Source organism: Tachypleus tridentatus, chromosome 7, assembly GCF_004210375.1.
Source record: "Tachypleus tridentatus isolate NWPU-2018 chromosome 7, ASM421037v1, whole genome shotgun sequence".
Lineage (NCBI taxonomy): Eukaryota > Metazoa > Arthropoda > Merostomata > Xiphosura > Limulidae > Tachypleus > Tachypleus tridentatus.
The window spans coordinates 175,307,987-175,328,648 of record NC_134831.1 but is presented as its reverse complement, the minus strand read 5'-3'; the positions used below and the strand labels follow the sequence as shown (position 1 = coordinate 175,328,648).

The following is a 20,662-nucleotide window of genomic DNA, read 5'->3' as shown; positions in this document are numbered from 1 at the left end:
CGTTTAAAATGGCGTAAGAGGTCGCACATGTCACATGTCTTCGTCGTCATGGAGATGATAGCAGTAATCATCTCAGGCTCATCGTCTTATTCACAATTACAATGATTCGCTTTCAACTTTCCTGAGGTTCTACCGAATCTGCAGAATACTATAGCGCTAAACGAATTACCACCAGATGGCGTTGCACAGTGTCTGCGTTAAGCGTATCATATTTTTTATTAGCTTTTGAAACTACTTTCATAACATCATACAGTGTAACAATGTCTGGAAACTCTTCACTTTTTGTTTATGTGCAACATTTCTTCTAAACATTTGTTTGCTTTAAAATTTGTGCAACTAGAAATCAACTTCAGCAGAACAACAAAACTCTTTGATTTCCTGTTCTCCTAGTTTTAATTTTTTCTTTCAGAATTTTAACTGAACTGAACGCTTAGACTTCCCTAATCTTGAATTGATAGACTGCTAAAGGGAAGCCAATTAGTCAACAGTACTCACTGTCACTCTTATAGCGCACCATGGTTCCAAACTGTGAAGTACACTTTGTCGGCAACACGGTTTCACTAAAATGATAAAAAAAAAAAATTGAAAAGACACATTTTCTGCTTATAGGTCGAGAAAAACTCATTAAAAACATAGCACTTTAATTATTCACCCTATGCAATGTGTTTTATTTATTCTTGTCCATGTGCGTGTGCTGGATACTAAACGCTGTAATAATAAGTTTGTGCATGCGTAGCAATCAAAGAGAACGAGATAGTAAGTTTATTTACTTAATAATACGTTTATTTTGGAATGAGAGGTAAAGAGCAGTTCCTTGTCACACTAGAGAGGTAAAGAGCAGTTCCTAGTCACACTAGAGAGGTAAAGAGCAGTTTCTTGTCACACTAGACGTTTGTTTTTGCTTGAACCGAGAGAATGTTTAAAATAAGTAAAATAAATGTATTTTGATGTTAATGAAATCTAATTAAAATTTTAAAAATTAAATTAATTAATTGTAAACCGATTCTTAATTACTTGTTAACTGTATTCTTATTAAAGTGCATGGTGTGTTTTTCTTATAATAAAGCCACCTCAGGCTATCTGTTAAGCCCACCGAGGGAAACCGAACTAATTTTTAATTAATTAACTGTATTCTTAATTAATGATCTGTATTTCTTAATTAATTTTAAACTAATTTCTAATTGATAGTTAACAAATTCTTAATTAATTAACTGTATTCTTAATTAATTAAATGTATTCTTAATTAATTTAAACTAATTTTTAATTATTAGTTAACTAATATTTAATTAATTAACTGTATTATTAAATAATATTTAACTCTCTTTTCGTTATCGTTTTTTTAGCTAATGACGTGATTTTTCTTTGATAAATTTTGTTTCCAGGATTATCCATTACAGTTTTCTCGATTTTGTCTCCAAGTCCTGGTAACCGGCTCGGCATGGCTAGGTGGTTAAAGCGCTAGACTCGTGATCTGAAGGTCACGGGTTCGAATTCCCGTCACAACAAACATGCTTGCTCTTTTAGTCGAGGGGGCGTTATAATGTGACGATCAATCCCACTATTCGTTATTAAAAGAGTATCCCAAGAGTGATGGTGATGACTAGCTGCTTTCCCTGTAGTCTTACGCTGCTAAATTGGGAACGACTAGCGCAGATAGACCTCGTGTAGCTTTGCGCGAAATTAAAAAACAAACAAAACAAACAAGTCCTGGTAGTCTTGAAGGTTTACAACACTAAAATCCAGAATTCGATTCCCTTGAAAGAAAGACAAATATTATAAAAGCAAACAGATTGGAAACTAAGCCAAAAGCATGAAAACACAATAGGGTATCATAAAATAAACACATTAATATTCATGCCGATTAAGTTACGTTTCCTCCTCTAGCTATTCTGTTATGTGAACAAAACGTTAGGCTCTTGAACTACTTAACCTTTTTCTTTTTAACGGACTTTATTTTCGAATACAGTGTTACATTTCTAAGACAATTCCATTTCCAAAATAATGTAAATGTATATTCACTTAAAACACTCCTAACTTATCAACAGCGTTTTTCTAATGTTTTTATCCCCTTTAAATGACATCAGCTCTCCGTGATAACTGACACCGTGTAACTGTAATTACACTGACCAGTTGACACGTGACAAAGTATGACTCTGCTTGGTTCACACTGACCAGTTGACACGTGACAAAGTATGACTCTGCTTGGTTCACAATCACCAGTTGACACGTGACAGAGTATGACCCTGCTTGGTTCACACTGACCAGTTGACACGTGACAGAGTATGACCCTGCTTGGTTCACACTGACCAATTGACACGTGACAGAGTATGACCCTGCTTGGTTCACACTGACCAGTTGACACGTGACAGAGTATGACCCTACTTGGTTCACACTGACCATTTCGTCTTAGATTTATCTCACAATTTGTCTCATATAGTTCACAAAGAAAAATTCATTTTATGTAAAGAAAGACAACGAAGCGACAGAACCTTGTCTTTGATATAGTTCACTAACAAACATATATTTTATGTAGTGAAAGACCAACGAAGCGGTAGAACCTAGACATTGGTATAGTTCTCTGAAAAACATACATTTTATGTAAAGAAAGACCAACGAAGCGACAGTACCTTGACATTGATGTAGTTCACAAAGAAATATTCATTTTATGTAAAGAAATACCAACGAAGTGGTAGAACCCTTTGTGTTGACTATCACTGAATAAATCTTTGTAATGAGTGGTTAAGGGGATGAAATTTAAAACTTAAGCTAAAGTCGTATTTATTACTATTATTAGCATTCTTATTATTGGTAAGATAAACTAACGTTTAATAATTTTACATTTATCACGTTATGTTTCTGATAATATCAGATCACGTCCTTTGTTACTTTCAAATCCCGTCTTTTCTAAGAATAAGGATTTGTAATTCAAGATCAGTCCATGCGATATGCGCAGTGCACAAAGTCCAGTGATCATAACACCAAAATAAATAAAAAGTTCTGAATTTTGTGTTTAGGAAAGACACACATTGATTGGTTGCTTTAAAGTTGGCAGAGAAAATTTTACGCTCTACTATGTTTTAACCATTGCTGAATGTTTTGCACAACACAACAATTCATCTGTATCAACACATATCACACACCTCTAACAACACGACAATTCATCTGTATCAACACATATCACACACCTCTAACAACACAACAATTCATCTGTATCAACACATATCACACACCTCTAACAACACGACAATTCATCTGTATCAACACATATCACACACCTCTAACAACACAACAATTCATCTGTATCAACACATATCACACACCTCTAACAACACGACAATTCATCTGTATCAACACATATCACACACCTCTAACAACACGACAATTCATCTGTATCAACACATATCAGACCACCTCCAACAACTCGGCTCCTCTTTATCAAGACATATGAGGCCACCTCTAATAACACAACACTTCATCTATATCAAGACATATCAAATCACTTATAACAACACCACCTCTCTTTATCAAGACATATGAGGCCACCTCTAATAACACGAAAATTCATCTCTTTCAAGACGTATCAAACCACCTCTATCAACCCGACGCCTCTTTATTAAGACATATGAGGATACCTCTAACAACACGATAATTCACCTGTATCAACACATATCTGACAACTTCTAACAACACGGCTTCTCTTGATGAAGAAATACGAGGCCAACCCTAAAAACTCGACAATTCCTCCATATCAAGACATATCAAAACATCTTTAACAACACGACAATTCATCTGTATGAAGATATCTCAAGCCACCTCTAACAACACGACGCCTCTTTATCAAGACATATGAGAACACCTCTAACAACACGAAAATTCACTTGTATCAAGATATATGAGATCACCTATAACAACACGAGCGCCACTTTATCAAGACGTATGAGGCAACTTCCAACAATACGACAATTCATCTGACTCAAGACATAGACAACGCCTAAGAACAAGACCTCTCTTTAATAAGACATATCAGACCAGAACAATACATCTAGCAACACGACAATTTATGGGTGTCAAGACTTAATAGACCACTTCTAACACAACGACAATTTATCTGTCTCATGACGTATCAGGCCACCTCAAACAACACGACAAATTTATCTGTGTGAAGACATATCAGACCAACTCTAACAACACGACAATTCATCTTTACTAAGACATATTAGACCACCACTAACAACACAACAATTTATCATTGTGAACACATATCAGACCACCTCTAATAACACGATAATTCATGTGTATCAAGACATATCAGACCATATATGACAACACGACCCCTATTTATCAACACATATCAGACCACTTCTAACAACACGACAATTCATCTATATGAAGACATATCAGGCCACCTCTAAGAACACTACAATTTATCTGTGTGAAGACATAACACTCTACCTCTAACAACAAAACAATTTATCCGTGTGAAGACACATCAGAGAACCTCTAACAACACGAGAATGTATAGTGTGAAAACATATTACACCACATCTACACATCTAACAACACGACAATTCATCTGTACCAAGATATATCAGACCACCTCTAACAACACGACAATTCATCTATATGAAGACATATCAGGCCACCTCTAAGAACACTACAATTTATCTGTGTGAAGATATAACACTCTACCTCTAACAACAAAACGATTTATACGTGTGAAGACACATCAGAGAACCTCTAACAACACGAGAATTTATCTGTGTGAAGACATATCACACCACATCTAACAACACGACAATTCATCTGTACCAAGATATATCAGACCACCTCTAACAACACGACTCCTCTTTATTAAGACTTATGAGGCCACCTATAACAACACAATTATTGATCTGCATCAAGACATATTAGACGACCTCTAAGAACACGACCCCTCTTTATCAAAACATATGAGGCCGCTTCTAACAACACGACAATTCATCTGTATCGAGACATAGACTACCTGTAACAACACGACCACTCTTTGGCAAGACATATGACACGACAATTCATCTATATCAAGACCTACGTGGCCAGCTCTAACAACAAGACATTTCATTTGTATCAAGACATATGAGGCCACCTTTTCCAAATAAAATTTTGACAGTACTTATTTACATTTTCAGGGGAAGTGCGCGTGCAGAAAGAAGCACGTGACTATCAAGATGACCAAACACCATGAAATATCTAAAACAGTTCTCGAGCGGAAGAACTAAGGGCACGCGTGATTGCCGCGAGGAGAGCGTGACAGCACGTGACTTAGTATTTTGGATTCTGCCATGTCTCACTGCGGTGTATTTGAAGAAGACATGATTCAAGCCGTGATAAGGTACAGCAGAAGAATAAATTCTAAGCTAACGATAAATGGAAACGCAAATCTGGAAACTGCCCTGAATAATAACAGCTTTTTAATTGTTTCTCACCACAATAATAAACGTGAAGTTTGTTATTGTCTGTTACTATGAATATAAGTTAATAATACTTAAAGTTCGTGATGACTAGAAACATATTTGAAGTAAAAATGTGTCTCAGAGCGGCTAGTGTGGGTTTAACACTTTTACTAATAAAGCAGAGAACAACGTTTCGACCTTCTTAGGTCATCTTCAAGTTAACAAAGAGAGTTTGCAACTGATCGTTGTTGGGCACATGTCTTATGGACGAGAGTATATGAACTTTAGTTTTGTATCTGGCTTTTGAATAAATTTGGTGTTTACTGGAATATTGTGTTTTAAGTTTTTCCAAATGTTGGTTATTTTTTGCTGATGTCAGCAACATATGATATGCAGCAGTGTAAGGTTTTCTGGTGTTGTATATTGGGATTTATTATTGTTTGTTTGTTGTTGGTCTAGCTGGTGCGTATAATTTTTTCAACGATTTATTTTTAGAAAATTTGTTGATGTTGATGAAGTGTTGATTTCATCGTTAATTTTATCAGGTGAACATAGTTTTGTGACTGTGTTTATTTGGTTTCTTAACATGTTGAGTTTTTGTTTTGTATCAAATGCTGAGTCCCAGGGAATGTATAATCCAGTATGGGTGATTATTTTGTGGATTTCTGTTTTAATTGTGTATTGGTTCTTGTGGTCTTGACATTATGAAATGCTGTTTGGTTAGTTTTCTTTTCTTTTCACAGGTGAACTTAATGTTAGAGTTGAGTTAACGTGGTTGAAAAACTAAATGTTTGTTCTGTAGATGTGAATTACAAAACTAAAGTCCATGTAGAAACTATACTGACAAACACAACACCAACACAATTTATAAAATACAACGCAACAACTGCCACAGATTTTATATTGGAGAAACAAACAGAAAAGTGGTAACCAGATTCAAAGAACACAAAAACACACTTTCACACGTTTTTTAACACTGCAAATAAAATAAACACAATATAACCATAGAAAACACTCAAATATTAAGTCGGGAAACGAATATCAACAAACGCAAAATCAAAGAAGCCCTACTTATACAGCAACTAAACGAATATAAAGAAACACCTTTATACCTATACTAATTAATAACCTAATATCCACCTGCAACGCCCCCTACGATCTCGTATCTGTTTATACTCTCGTTCCTAAGACACGTGCCCGTCAACAGTCGGTTGCAAACTTTTTTTGTTAACAGGAAGATGACGTAAGAAGGTCGAAACGTTGTTCTCTGCTTTATTAGTAAAAGTGTTAATACCAACACTAGCCGTCCTCATATATGATTTTACTAACTTTATTCCTGTGGGTTTAAAAAAAGAACAACATTGTGTGGCCTTAACTAATTAGCTGTTTGACTTTCTAAAAAAAAAACAACGACAATCGGTTATCAGTAGATGATGTTCAACGTCAAAGGTCGACAATGGCTACAACATGAGAGAGAAAATTTGGATTCCCAGAAACGTGTTCTGGATCTTAAGAAAGGTGCTTTCTGTGTTTCACGTGGATGTCATTCATAGAACTTATTATAAGGTGATATGGAAGGATGCTCTCTAAGAGTAGTGTCTTTCTATGGCATTCTACAGAGACTGTATGTTATATTTTCTGTGTTTGTGGGACAATGGTCAGTTTTAAAAGATGTAAAATAGGTAGAAAGCGTCCACTGATAGAGTGCATGCTGTCCGCTTATGTTGCACTTTAAGAGTGAGAGACATTCATGACAAATAATGCCACAGCTCGAAGTGAGGGTTGGTGTTCGTTGAAAGATGCAAAAGAAAATTGTTGTTTTATTCTGTTTACAACAGATTAACGTTCTGTTGTTACCTAAGTTGTTGGTTTGATGTAGCAGATAAACAGGGAGGGAAGGTATCAAATTGATTTAGCCTAATCCTGTATAAAAATTAAGTGTCGCGACTATTGAGGATTCTCTCTTGTTTTTAGTTTGTAGTTAAGCGCAAATCTACACAATGGGCTATGTGTACTGTATCCACCAGGAGTATCGAAACCCAATTTTAACATTATAAGCCCTCATATTTGCCGCTGTATCGTATTTATGAAAATAAACTATTACTTTGGTTTTTACGTAGGTCATTAACAATAATTTACAATTCCATTGATTTAGTTTCAAGTAATTTAAGTTTATTGGCCTAAATAACTGTGTAATAAACGAGATTTCAAGCTGTGTTCTGTTGTCATTGTTTTTGTCTGCAGGCTTCAGAAATGACATTTAAACTTGGCACTTACCGAAAGATTAAGGAATTTCATAATAAGGTATGTTTGACAAAATATTTAATGATAATAACGACTCGTCTCACAACCATTCGCGTCAGTACAAGAGAATCACTGCGCACGTGATTACCTGGCTTTAAAACCCGCGTTTCTCAAACTTGCGCGTGACCGGTTATGGGAAACGTGCTCAATTTTGAGAAATTAACTTTTATGTTACACGTTGATATTCAAGCGGGTTGTTAAAAAAACACAAACCTTCACAAACACACACAAGCAAAAAAAACAAACAAACAACACACGAATCTTTAAGGCTTGTAAAATATATATCCTGAATGATTTACGAAACGGAAAACATCATATTTAATCTCCGAAACGAGGACAAAGACTAGTTTCAAATGGACCACGTTAATGACCGGTAAATGTAAGTCCACTTTCATTCGACGATTAAATACAAAACCGAGAGATAAAGAGAAGCAACTGATGTTATGTTACAGTACTAAATTAAACGCTGAAAGCTTGCGAAATGAAACCAATAGACCTAACATTCACGATGAAAATCACGTTGGATTGTTTAGCAATTCGTAACATTACCAAACAGATTTAAGGGAATATGTGACCTCCAAGAGGGAATGATTTTATCGCGAGTATTTAGATACTATTAGAAACAACTGATTCTATTAATCAGTGATGTCGAGAAAACCCACCTGCACGTTTGGGTTGAGAAAATATTTTACGTAGAGGAGCGAACCACGTTTCGACCTTCTTCGGTCATCGTCAGGTTCACAAAGAAAGAGGTAACTGACTGAAAGGTGACCACATGTTTGAAAGGGGTTGTGTAAGTGAAAAATAAACCAATACAAGGAACACCTTCATACCTATATTAAAAATAATTAAATAAATAATATAAAATTATATATTCAAACATCTAACACCGCCCTCTACATTCCGACACTCAGTTACACATATAAAACTGATTCTTTTAGTCAACTTCAGGTTTCACTTTTTTTATTTCCTGAGAAATTAAACACTACGTAAGGAAACAAACACTATCATTCACTTCCTGACAGTTGAAGCTTGAAGGTGTTTTGATTGAAGGCGGTAAAACACAGATTCATCGGTTAGGTCTCATATTCAGGCTCGCGCACATTAAAATAACTAGAGTGCGTAGGCTTTCCGGTCAGTTTTAATCATCATCTGGACAAATAGTTGTAGAGAGATGACAGACGTGATGCTCACTTTTGTCATTATCTTTGTTTTCCCTTTCTAAGTCCTGCCGCCCCTCTTGTAAAGAATGTTACGCTATTCTGCCGTCAGGGAGTGGTCCATTATTTCCAGGTAATCACGTATTTGGAATGGGCTGTCATTTCTGGAGTTTAATGTTCACGTTTCTTTTTCTGTTTTTTTGTTAGGCATCAGAGGATAAGCTGACCTATAACCCTTGCCACTTTTGACCTTGAATTTTTTTCATCCCAACTATTTAGTTGATTGAGAGGACGTGCTGTGTTAGTGTATAACGACCAGTAGCATCCAACTCTAAGTAGGGGCGTCCCCAAGTCTTTTGTTCGTATTCGGCATAGTTTAAGACTTACTTTCTGATAGAGAGTGGAATGGCCTTTCAACTGATGGACTGCTTTACTGCACGTGCTACTGTAATTGTTACTTCCGTTTCGAAACAAATTAACATTTCACTGCTACTTGCTTAGGTCATGATATTCCTGTGATGATTCGAATTGTTATTCTCAAGTACGTTGCCAGTACAATAGACTTTGGTTTCGAAAAATGACAAATTTCACTGCGTAAGTAATTTCCGCTTGACTGATTTACATACTTCATAAATGAATAATTAATTTTCCGGATTTAGTTTCTCGATGTATTTAAAATATAATATATTTACGTGCGTTTTGATTATGTTTGGTGTTCAACGGATTTCTTTCTATTGGTTGAATGTATGATTTTTTTATTATTATTACTATTACATATATATATATATATATATATATATTTCCATTTGTTCACCTTTCATATTTCGTACATGAATGCTAAACTACTCGAATCTTTTTGGTTGATTAAAAATAATAATAATAACAACCATGTATCGTTAAATATAAATACAATGATAATCATGAATTATTATATATAAAAACAGTAACAATCGTGTATTGTTATAAATGAAAACAGTAATAGCCAAGTGTTGTTATTTCTAAAAGCAGTGGTTACCATGTGTTGTTATATTATTATAATGTGTTTTTATATATAAAAGCAATAGTAACCATGTGTTCTTAAATATAAATATAATAACCACGTGTTGTTATAATATCAATACAATATTAGCCATGCATTATTTATATATAAATACGGTACAAACCATGTGTTGTTACATATAAAAACAATAGTAACCATGTGTTGTTATATATAGAAATAGTAATAGACGTGTTGTTTTATATAAAAGCAATTGTAATTATGTGCTATTATATATGAAAACAATAGTAATCGTGCCATAATATATAAAAACAGTAATAGATATGTGTTGTTTTATATAAAAAACAGTAACAGATGTGTTGTTTTGTACAAGAAATAGCAACCATGTGTTGTTATAATATAAAAACAATAGTAACTACATGTTATTACATATAAATACAATAGTAAGTGTTGAAATATAAATTCAAGAATAGCCATGTGTCATTATATATAAATACAATAGTAACCATGTGTTGTTATAAATAAATACAATAAAACCAAGTTTTATATATGTACACAATAGTAAGCATGTGTTGTTACATATAAAAACAATAGTAGCCATGTATTTTATATATAAAAACTGTAATAAACATGTTTTATGTAAAAACAATCGTAATCATGTGTTATTATAATATAAAAACAATAGTAAGCATTTGTTGTTTAATGTATAAACCATAGTAATCTTGCATGAGTTATTATATATAAAAACAATTAGAGATATTTTATATAAAAAGAGTAGTAACAATGTGTTATTATATATAAAAAGAATAGTAACCATGGTTTGTTATGTATAAAAACAATACTAACCATATATTTTTATATATAAAAACAATAATAAACATGTTTTCTTATATAAAAACAATAATAACCATGTGTTATTATAATATAAAAACATAGCAACCATTTGTTATTATATATGAATCCAATAGTAATGACGTGTTGTTATATATAAATACAATATTAACCATCTGTTGTTAAATATATAACAATAGTAACCATGTGCTATTATATATAAATACAATAGTAACAATGTGTTGTTATATATAAATACCATAGTAATATATGGTATACCATGTGTTGTTATATATAAATACAATAGTAACCATGTGTTGTTATATGTAAATACAACAGTAACCATATGTTATTATATATAAATACAATAGCGACCATGTGTTTTATATATAAATGCAATAGTACTATGTGTTGTTATATATAAAAACAGTAATAAACATGTTTTATATAAAAACGAGAGTAACCATGTGTTGCATATATAAGAACAATAGTAACCATGTGTTATGTATAAAAACTACAGTAACCATATGCTATTATATATAAAAATAGTAATGAACATGTTTTATATAAAAACAATAGTGATCATGTGCTGCTATATATAAATATAATAGTAACCATGTGTTGTTATATATAAATACAACAGTAACCATGGATTCTTTTATATAAATACAATAGTAATCATGCATTATTATATATAAAAACAGCAGACCTGTATATTGTTTTATATAAAATCAATAGTAACCATGTGTTATTGTATATGAATACAATAGTAACCATGTGTTGTTTTATATATGTTTAAGTATATTGTTTGGCAAATACCGCTTGGAATCATCAGTTGGTGGTAATTATAAAACCCGACAGACCTTCGAAAACGGCTCATGAAAGCTTTCTGTCCTAAGGAAGATATGATAAAGAACCATCTGTCCTAAGGAAGATATGATGAAGAACCAGTCTGTCCTAAGGAAAATAATTTTAACAAACTTAAGTATAACGATCTTTAATATAATTTGCAAAGAGCTATCTCTCAATTTACCCACCATGGGTATCGAAACCCGGTTTGTAGCAGTATGAGTCCGTTGAGAGATAAAAGATACACACGTACTCTAGTATTTAGGAAGTGAACCAGCTTTAACTGGAAGCACTCTTTGTAGGATGATGCTACTGGATAGACTAAGGTACCTTGAACCCTAGCGTGATTTATACGTGATAAAACTGGATGGAATAATCTTAGGATTACTGAACTTTGTAGGTTATTTCATTCAAGGTCATTGTTGTATATTTATTAAATATTCTAATCACTGAGCAGTGAATCCTTTTCTGTTTATGTTGTTATAACAATATAAAATACGTGTTGAAACTGTAGCAGTAGAAGGAAAGAACTAGATTATGATTGGACGTAAAAGGAGCCCACGTAATGAAAGCATCAATTTCAGACTTACTTAAACGTGTAGCTCACTCTTGTTATGTACGGTAGTAATAACTTACTTATCTAAAGTGGTAAGTTACTCTAATACAGGCCCGGCATGGCCAAGCGTGTTAAGGCGTACGACTCGTAATCTGAGGGTCGCGGGTTCGCATCCCCTTCGCACCAAACATGCTCGCCCTTTCAGCCGTGGGGGCGTTATGATGTTACGGTCAATCCCACTATTCGTTGGTAAAAGAGTAGACCAAGAGTTGGCGGTGGGTGGTGATGACTAGCTGCCTTCCCTCTAGTCTTACACTGCTAAATTAGGGACGGCTAGCACAGATAGCCTCGAGTAGCTTTGTGCGAAATTAAAACAAACAAACAAACTACTCTAATAAATAGTTCCTTCCAGGTTGTATTTGTGTAACGTGTAAAATAAGCCTTTCCAAGAATATCAGACTTAGAAATGGGACGTGCATGGTGATTGAATGTGAAAAACAGAGATAAACGTACCTGAAGCTCTAAACAGATAAACAAAACACGTTTAAAAGACCTACAGACAAACAGCAGAAACTATAATTACTTTCTTCATATAAAGAAAGTGTTTAAAAGGCGGAATGTTTTTTTACATTAAGTATTTGACAGTCGATTTTTTTTTTAATTTTGAATTTAAATCTTATCTTAGTCTTAGCTAGAGAATATAGAAAAAACAACAAAGTGAGCATTAACTACGATTGCTAGGTTTACTTGCTAATTAATGAAATCTTGTATATAGGCTCAACTATGATATATTAAATACCAGTATCAGTTCGTCTCCTCACAACGTACACAACCCTTTGTATATTTTGTTGTCACGTTCTATGGTTATACTGTTAACTTGCAGACTGACAGATCCATGTTAATGTTCAATTGTTATACTGTAAGCTTGTAAACTGACAGATCCATGTTGAAATTCTATTGTTGTATTGTAAACTGACATATTCATGTTAATGTTGTCTTTTTTATATTGTAAAATTCTAGACTGCCAGATCCGTGTTAATGTTCTATTTTATACCGTAAACTTCTAAACTCGTAGATAATGTTAATGTTCTTTTGTTATACTGTTAATTTATACACTGACAGATCCATATTCTGTTCTGTAGTTTTTCTGTAAACTTATATACTGATAGATCCATGTTAAAGTTATGTTGTTATACGATAAACTTCTAGACTGATAGATCTATGTAAATTTTCTATTGTTATTCTGTAAATGTTTACACTAATAGATCCATGTTAATGTTATACTGTTATACTCTATACTTGTAGAATGAAAGTTCCATGTTAATGTTCTATTATTATATTGTAAATTGTAACTGACAGATGTTTAAATGTTTTATTGTTATACTGTAAACTTGTACATTTACAGGTCCATGTTATTGTTCTGTTGCTATACTGTGTACTTGTAGACTGAATAATCCATGTTAATATTCTATTGTTATACTGTGAACTTGTAACTGACAGATCCATGTCAATGTTCTATTATTATACTGCAAACATTTGACTGACAGATTCATGTTAATGTTCTGTTCTTATACTGTAAACTTCTAGACTGAAAGATCTATGTTAATATTCTGTTCTTATACTATGAAGTTGTAGACTAACATATCAATGTTAATGTTCTGTTGTTATACTGTAAACTTGCAAACTGACAGATGATTCTAATGTTCTATTGTTATACTGTGAAGTTGTAATCTGGCAAATCCATGTTAATGTTCTGTTTTTAAACTGTAAACTTATAGACTGGCAGATCAATGTTAATGTTCTGTTGTTATACTGTAAACCTTTAGTTTTTATATTTCTATTTGTGTGGTTTTAATGCCATAGTAAATATGTAGAGTATGAACTACAATAGAGAAATGTCTTGATACTTTTCCAGTGTTGTACGGAAATAAAGTATTTCTTAATGTCACGACAATTTAACGTGATATATCGGTCCATGGATTTTTTGTATATTTAAGCCATGTGTATAAGTAAGATAAATATTAAAAGTGAACTGAGAAAGCGGTAGAAGAAAATAATGATATTAAAGTACTTGGTAATGTGTGTATGTTTTTACTGGGATGAAAAATATATTAAAAATGTATCGCATTTAATTAATGGAAGTCACACTGATAAATAACTAGGTTCTGATAACGCTTCTCTTAGTAAGTTACAAGCTTTAATACGTGAACAATAAAACTTACGTTATTACCTGTAACAATTAAAGACGTTCTAAACAGTACTTATTTCTGTGACAGCTTATGGTAGACCAAAGTGTAGTTTTTATTTTGAAACGTAGTGGTATTAATGGTGACAACTGTTTAATGTGTTTTTCGAATTCATCAAAAAGGTAAAAATGGTGAACACTATATTGTGAAATATTTCCCACGATTTACATTATGAAATACATCTTCTCATTAATACATAACTATACTGATTGAGATTTCTACACACCGTGACAGCTGTCCCGTTTGAAGTTAGACCAGTTATTTTCAGATAGTGGTTTGAGTTGGAAGGTTTAAAACAAACCTCAATATTTCTTATAAACAGTTAACGTGAATAAATTATTACATCAATGTCTTAGAGACAGTCGCTGTTGGCGGTATTTGTGTAAATGATGAAACAGTATTTGATTTTGAAATCCAAGAGATCGATTTATTAATCAGTTTTTACGGGAATGGATTGTTCTCACTAAAAAAAAACTTTCTCAAAGGACCTTGAATGTCTGAGTCCCTTGCTTTTAGCCTGAATCGTTATATAGGAAGGTATTTCAGTTAAGTTTGAAGGACAAGATTTGTGGGTCGCATACTTATTCTCCCATCACAGAATTTAGTTTCAGGTTCGATTTTAATACTGAAACTTTTGTTTAAATATTTATTCGGGTTTGTTTTAAAGGATAGAGAATGAATGAGGTGTGATTAGATTGGTAAAAAATTCTGCCTAAGGCTCAAAAACATTAATTCTGTTGTTTTAAAACAAATAAATACCTTACAGAACTTTACTTCCACTAACCCCCCCACAACACGCTAAATGAACTTCTCGAATATACGTAGGTGTGTTCGCCGCTTTGTCGTTTGTCGCTCATAGACTCTGATCAAACGCGCACGAAGAGTACGTGCTGTTCAGAATATAATCTGGAACGAAAGGTCTCGTGGAAAAGTCTTCTTAGTCGAAAATTGCCACGCGTAGGCGACGAGACATAACGGTATCGAGGCAAACCTCATCTAACGTGATTTTAAAGTGAAGTATAGTTACAGCTCAATAAAGGTTCGTGTCCCTTGTATCTAGATACTGAATGTTGCTGAACCATCAGATGTACAACATACAATCTGAGAAGACTAAATTTAACTCAGATGCGCGACAATTTGGAGATATTGATACTTTAAGCTCAGATAAAAGAACAACAAGAAGATATAATGGATACTTTTCAAATAATTAAACAAATCACCCATAACGTCAACAACTAAATAACAAAAATATCCATAAATAACCCTGGACCTGGTATATTATTAGTTTGATAAATTATTTATTGGTTTGAACGAACTGTTGGTTTCAGTTATCTATAAATAACCCTGGGCCTGGTATATCATTGGTTTAAAAATTGTTTACTGGTTTTAATTAACTATAAATAACTCTGGACCTGGTATATTATTAGTTTGATAAACTATTTATTGGTTTTAACTAACTATTGGTTTTAATTTTCTATAAATAACCCTTGACCTGGTATATTATTAGTTTGGTAAACTATTTATTAGTTTGAACTAACTATTGATTTTAATTATCTATAAATAACCCTGGACCTAGTATATTATTAGTTTGATAAACTATTTATTGGTTTGAACGAACTGTTGATTTCAGTTATCTATAAATAACCCTGGACATGGTATATTATTAGTTTGACAAACTATTTATTGGTTTGAACGAACTGTTGGTTTCAGTTATCTATAAATAACCCTGGGCCTGGTATATTATTAGTTTGATAAACTATTTATTGGTTTGAACTAACTATTGATTTTAATTATCTATAAATAACCCTGGACCTGGTATATTATTAGTTTGATAAACTATTTATTGGTTTGAACGAACTGTTGGTTTCAGTTATCTATAAATAACCCTGGATCTGGTATATTATTATTTTAATTAACTATTTATTGGCTTTCTTGGTGGATGAAATGTTGCTTTTACGGAATCATTTATTCACGCTTGCTTCCTGTCTTGAAACAAGAGGAATTCTCAATAGCCGTGGCGTTTGAAATTCTCTGTGTAGGATTAGATCATATTAATGTATGATACTTTTTTCCTTGTTTTATTATCTATGTTTATGAACGGCCATAAACCCGATTCGACTTTATTGCTCATTATGATTTCTATAATCCTACCCTCAAATTGAAAATTTTTAGGCAGGACTAGAGTAAATAGGACCGTAAGACCTTGAGCATGGTCATATACATCAATCAGAAAACTCTAACTAGATCTCTAATCGTCAAGAAATAACGGAGCCATGAGCTAAACGTTTGTAAAAATTAACTTAACTCATTTATGAGTCTCTTAAGCCGTGGCTAAAAATGTTGGTATTAATTGTTTACTTCTGATTACGAGATTCCTCATAAAATACAAACAAGATGTAGAAATGCCGCTATCTAGAGATAGTTCTAATTGTAGACGTTGTTTTAGTTTTAAACTACTCCATAGTTTACTGATTACCAAATAGGTTCTCACTGTCCTTAACCACTTCCAATAACATTTATTTAAATCCTTTGTATTTAGGGTCACAAGAAGATAAAGTCTACATACACGTATACGAAGACTTGTTAATCACCCTTAAACGCTAGAAATAGCGTTTCGATACATACAGCTTTGTGCTTAACTTCATACAACAAACAAAATCTTAATAAGTAATATATTTTACTTCATAGTTCAGTAAAAGTATATTTTTCTTTCACTAGTGAATGTTCTTTCTGGTTGTTGTGTCATATAAGTCACAAAGGTTCTTCGAATATAATACATAGATATATGATTTTCTCCCAGAAGAAATTGAAAACAAGCATACGTAATTAAGTGCTGTCTAAACTTTGTTTAAGGACAAAACAACACAACAAGCATTCTGAGTTCTGTCCACCACGAGTAATCGATCCCAAATTTTTAGTGTTGTAAGTTCAATCAATTTTAATTTAAGCTATATTCAAAACAAGCTTAACGTTAATTCCAAATATATCTAACCCGAATTCGAATTAGGCATAACGCTAAATCAACATATCCCTAACCCTAATTCCGAACAGATACAACCTGAAATCAAACTATACCTAACCCTAATTGTAAACAAATATAACCCTAAATCAATATATACCATACCCTAATTCCAAACAGATATAATTCCAAATCATATCTTAGTATATTTAATTTTCAGGGGCTGCTGCGTATTTTTGTTTGTTAGTTTGTATCTTTTATGCGTTAGTCAGCTTTTGTAAGAAATGTTTACTGACAGAAAACTAAAATTTATGAAAAGTTGTGGTTCTTCGCATTACGACTAATTACTTGGGTAATACACCATTTTATATTTCACCTTCAAATATTTTATTTAATTATAAGGTTTTAACTCTTTCTATTACATGCAAAATATAATTATTCTAATAAACTTGAAGTGTGATTCGATTTAGCAATAATCTTATTTCATTTTAAAGATAATAGGTATTGACTTTAAGAATATTCAATATTATTTTGACATTTCTTTCAGAAGACAAATGAAGCACATCCGACATAACTCCAGTATGAATAATTAGTTTCGTTTCTTTCTGTTTTTTCGGTGGGCCAGCCATAAGTTTGCAGACTTGCAACACCAGATCTTCAGCTCGATTCCTACAGTGGTCAGAATGTACATATCTATTGTGTAACTCTAAACTAAGAAACAGTAGCAACACTTTGTTTCTGCTGAAATACGTTTTACATTTTGATACGTAATTCGAGGATCGCGGGTTCGAATCCCCGTCGCATCAAACATGCTTGCACTTTCAGCCGTGGGGGCGATATAATGTGACGGTTAATCTCACTATTCGTAGGTAAAATAGTAGCCCAAAAATTGGCGGTGGGTGGTGATGACTAGCTGCCTTCCCTCTAGTCTTACACTGTTAAATTAGGGACGGCTAACGCATATAGCTCTCGTGTAGCTTTGCGCGAAATTCAAACGTAAACAAACAATTTGATAATTTTATTTATAAGATGTTTCGTTACATCTGTGTTGGAAGACGTATTAGACCATATTGATACTTATAATTTAGATAAGTTGTTCATGTTCCCGATTAAACACGCCTATAATAGCAAACATTTTATTTATCTATTTTTATATGTCCTCACAGATGTAATTATATTATTTTTGGACTATCATTACTTGACTTAATTTAACCCGCTAAGTTGTGTGACACGAAAAAAAAAATTATGTAGGCGTATTCTGAAATAGAGTTGAATAAACTGCGTCAGTATGTTCCCTCTAGTTTACCAAGAATTATAACAATGTGAAGGAAACACGCTGATAAATTAGCTTTACGATCTTTGTTCTTTATACTTTCTTTTGAAGTAAAGTTTAGACTGATGAATCAACGTTCTTGTCTGATCTCTGAATTCTTTTAACGTCAGATGTAATAATAACTGTGTAAAGAAAGCTCTACGCGAGCATTATGTGACAATGTTGAATAATAGTTACTGCACGAACTGTTCATCAGTGTCTGGTTATACATAAATGTCCTTTATGTTTTCTAATTTTGATATTCACTAGAGAAAATTATATACATATAACACTGATTTGAGATTTGTTTGTTGGTTTCGGGTATTCACGCAAAGCTACGTAACCGCTGTCTCCGCAAGCCATCTCTAATTTTGAACTGATAGACCAGCACATTCACCACCAACAGTTGGTCTACTTTAAACAGAAAATAGGATTTGACTGTCACTCTTATAACTGTCACTCTAATGCCTCAAAGTGCAAAGTGTAATCTTTTAGTGGCAATGAATGGACCCGTGGTGAGCATCGCACACACAGTTCATTGTGTAGTTTTTCGCTTAATAACGAACAGATCCACAGCCGTGCTACTAAGCCACGCCCGGCCTTGAGCTTGTGTGGAAAATCAAACATTTTGTTTGATGATATGATGCATTTATAATTCATATAATAATATAATTGATTTGTAATTCAAAGTTTCACTATTATTGAACCAAAGCTCAACCTGTTTATAGCCTTTATATCCAACATGTAAGATATAGCTGTTATTCTGTAGAATCTGGTAAAAACCGACAATAGATAAATAAGAGAAACCAAAATATCTAATCAGTGCAGTAGGACGAGTGTTTAGTTGTGTTATTTCATTCACTGCAGAGATAGCTGGTGTATATTGTTTCACACCCCGACAACTCCCAAGCTAGTTGTATATCACACCTTTAGAGGGCAGTAAAATCGCCTAGTTACTTCGCAAAGTTTCGGCTTCACTTGAGTAAATATTTTTGATTAAGTGAATCTTTTTTTCTGCAACGTTATTTATGCACAATAATTTTCCAGAGGGCGTTAAAGTCTATATTCAGCTTTACAGACAGTCTTACTGTTTGACAAGTACTCATATATATCAGTTATATATATATTTATTTATATACAAATAACCAGAGCCGATGTTCTTCTCACAGTCATGTCTGTATCAATGCTCCTTTTCTATATATTTTTTTTGTAGTTAGAGATAACACATTTTTAATGGACAAAATTTTCTTGAAATTCGAGATTTTTGGGAAAATCTTAGCCTGTTTGCAAAATTAGAGGCGTTTTTTTAAAATTAGAAATGACTGGGAGTTATAAAAGTCTGGTACAAAAAAGTACAACTATTCATAGCAGTTTGAAAGAGAAGACATTTTTAAACACACTTAAACAAAGGAAAATATGATGCTAAAAATGCTTACAAAACTGAATAATGTTAATCGATTAGAAACATGAAATAAAATGTTCTAAAAATATAGAAAATGTTCTAAGGTCGAGTATATTTGAAAATATTAGGTTATAACATATTACTTGTCACTTTTCGTCTGTCTAACCCTGTGGGGGTAACAGAGGTTACCCGTGACGATGTCGTAAAACACCAAACGACATCACACGTCGCTCAAGGCTTTCTCTCGAAGTTTAATTATTTTTTTTTAGAAGCCAATTAGTGTACGTGTTGTTTATTAATTGTTGTGTGTCACTTGACACGGTCAATACCCTCGGCAATAATGGTGTCTCGAACAGGCTGTTTATTCTGACGTCATAATACTTATCGTTCGGTTTAACCAGTGTTGTAATTAACACAACAATGGTCAACACACAGGAATAACTATTGTTGTAACTCACCTTTGAAGAGTTTTTTTACGCCGTTGGTTGTTAGGCTTTAACTCAGTCTGTTCTTTGTCTTAATGTTTTCCAAGCTAAAGTAAATCCTTTGGAAACACTGTTGGTGTCGCTAGAGTAGGGGCTGGCTCGTCGTTAGAACTCTGGATTTTTGAAGCGGGT

At 33.1% G+C, this 20,662-nt stretch overlaps 1 long non-coding RNA gene across 1 annotated transcript in view; it reads right to left on the bottom strand.

Annotated features, from left to right (window-relative positions):
• LOC143257311 (uncharacterized) overlaps window positions 1-20,662 on the bottom strand; it is a 48,059-nt gene that overhangs the window by 12,698 nt on the left and 14,699 nt on the right. The window contains exon 2 of the long non-coding RNA XR_013031781.1: window positions 496-560. This is a non-coding gene — a long non-coding RNA (uncharacterized LOC143257311). The remainder of the gene's footprint in view (window positions 1-495; window positions 561-20,662) is intronic.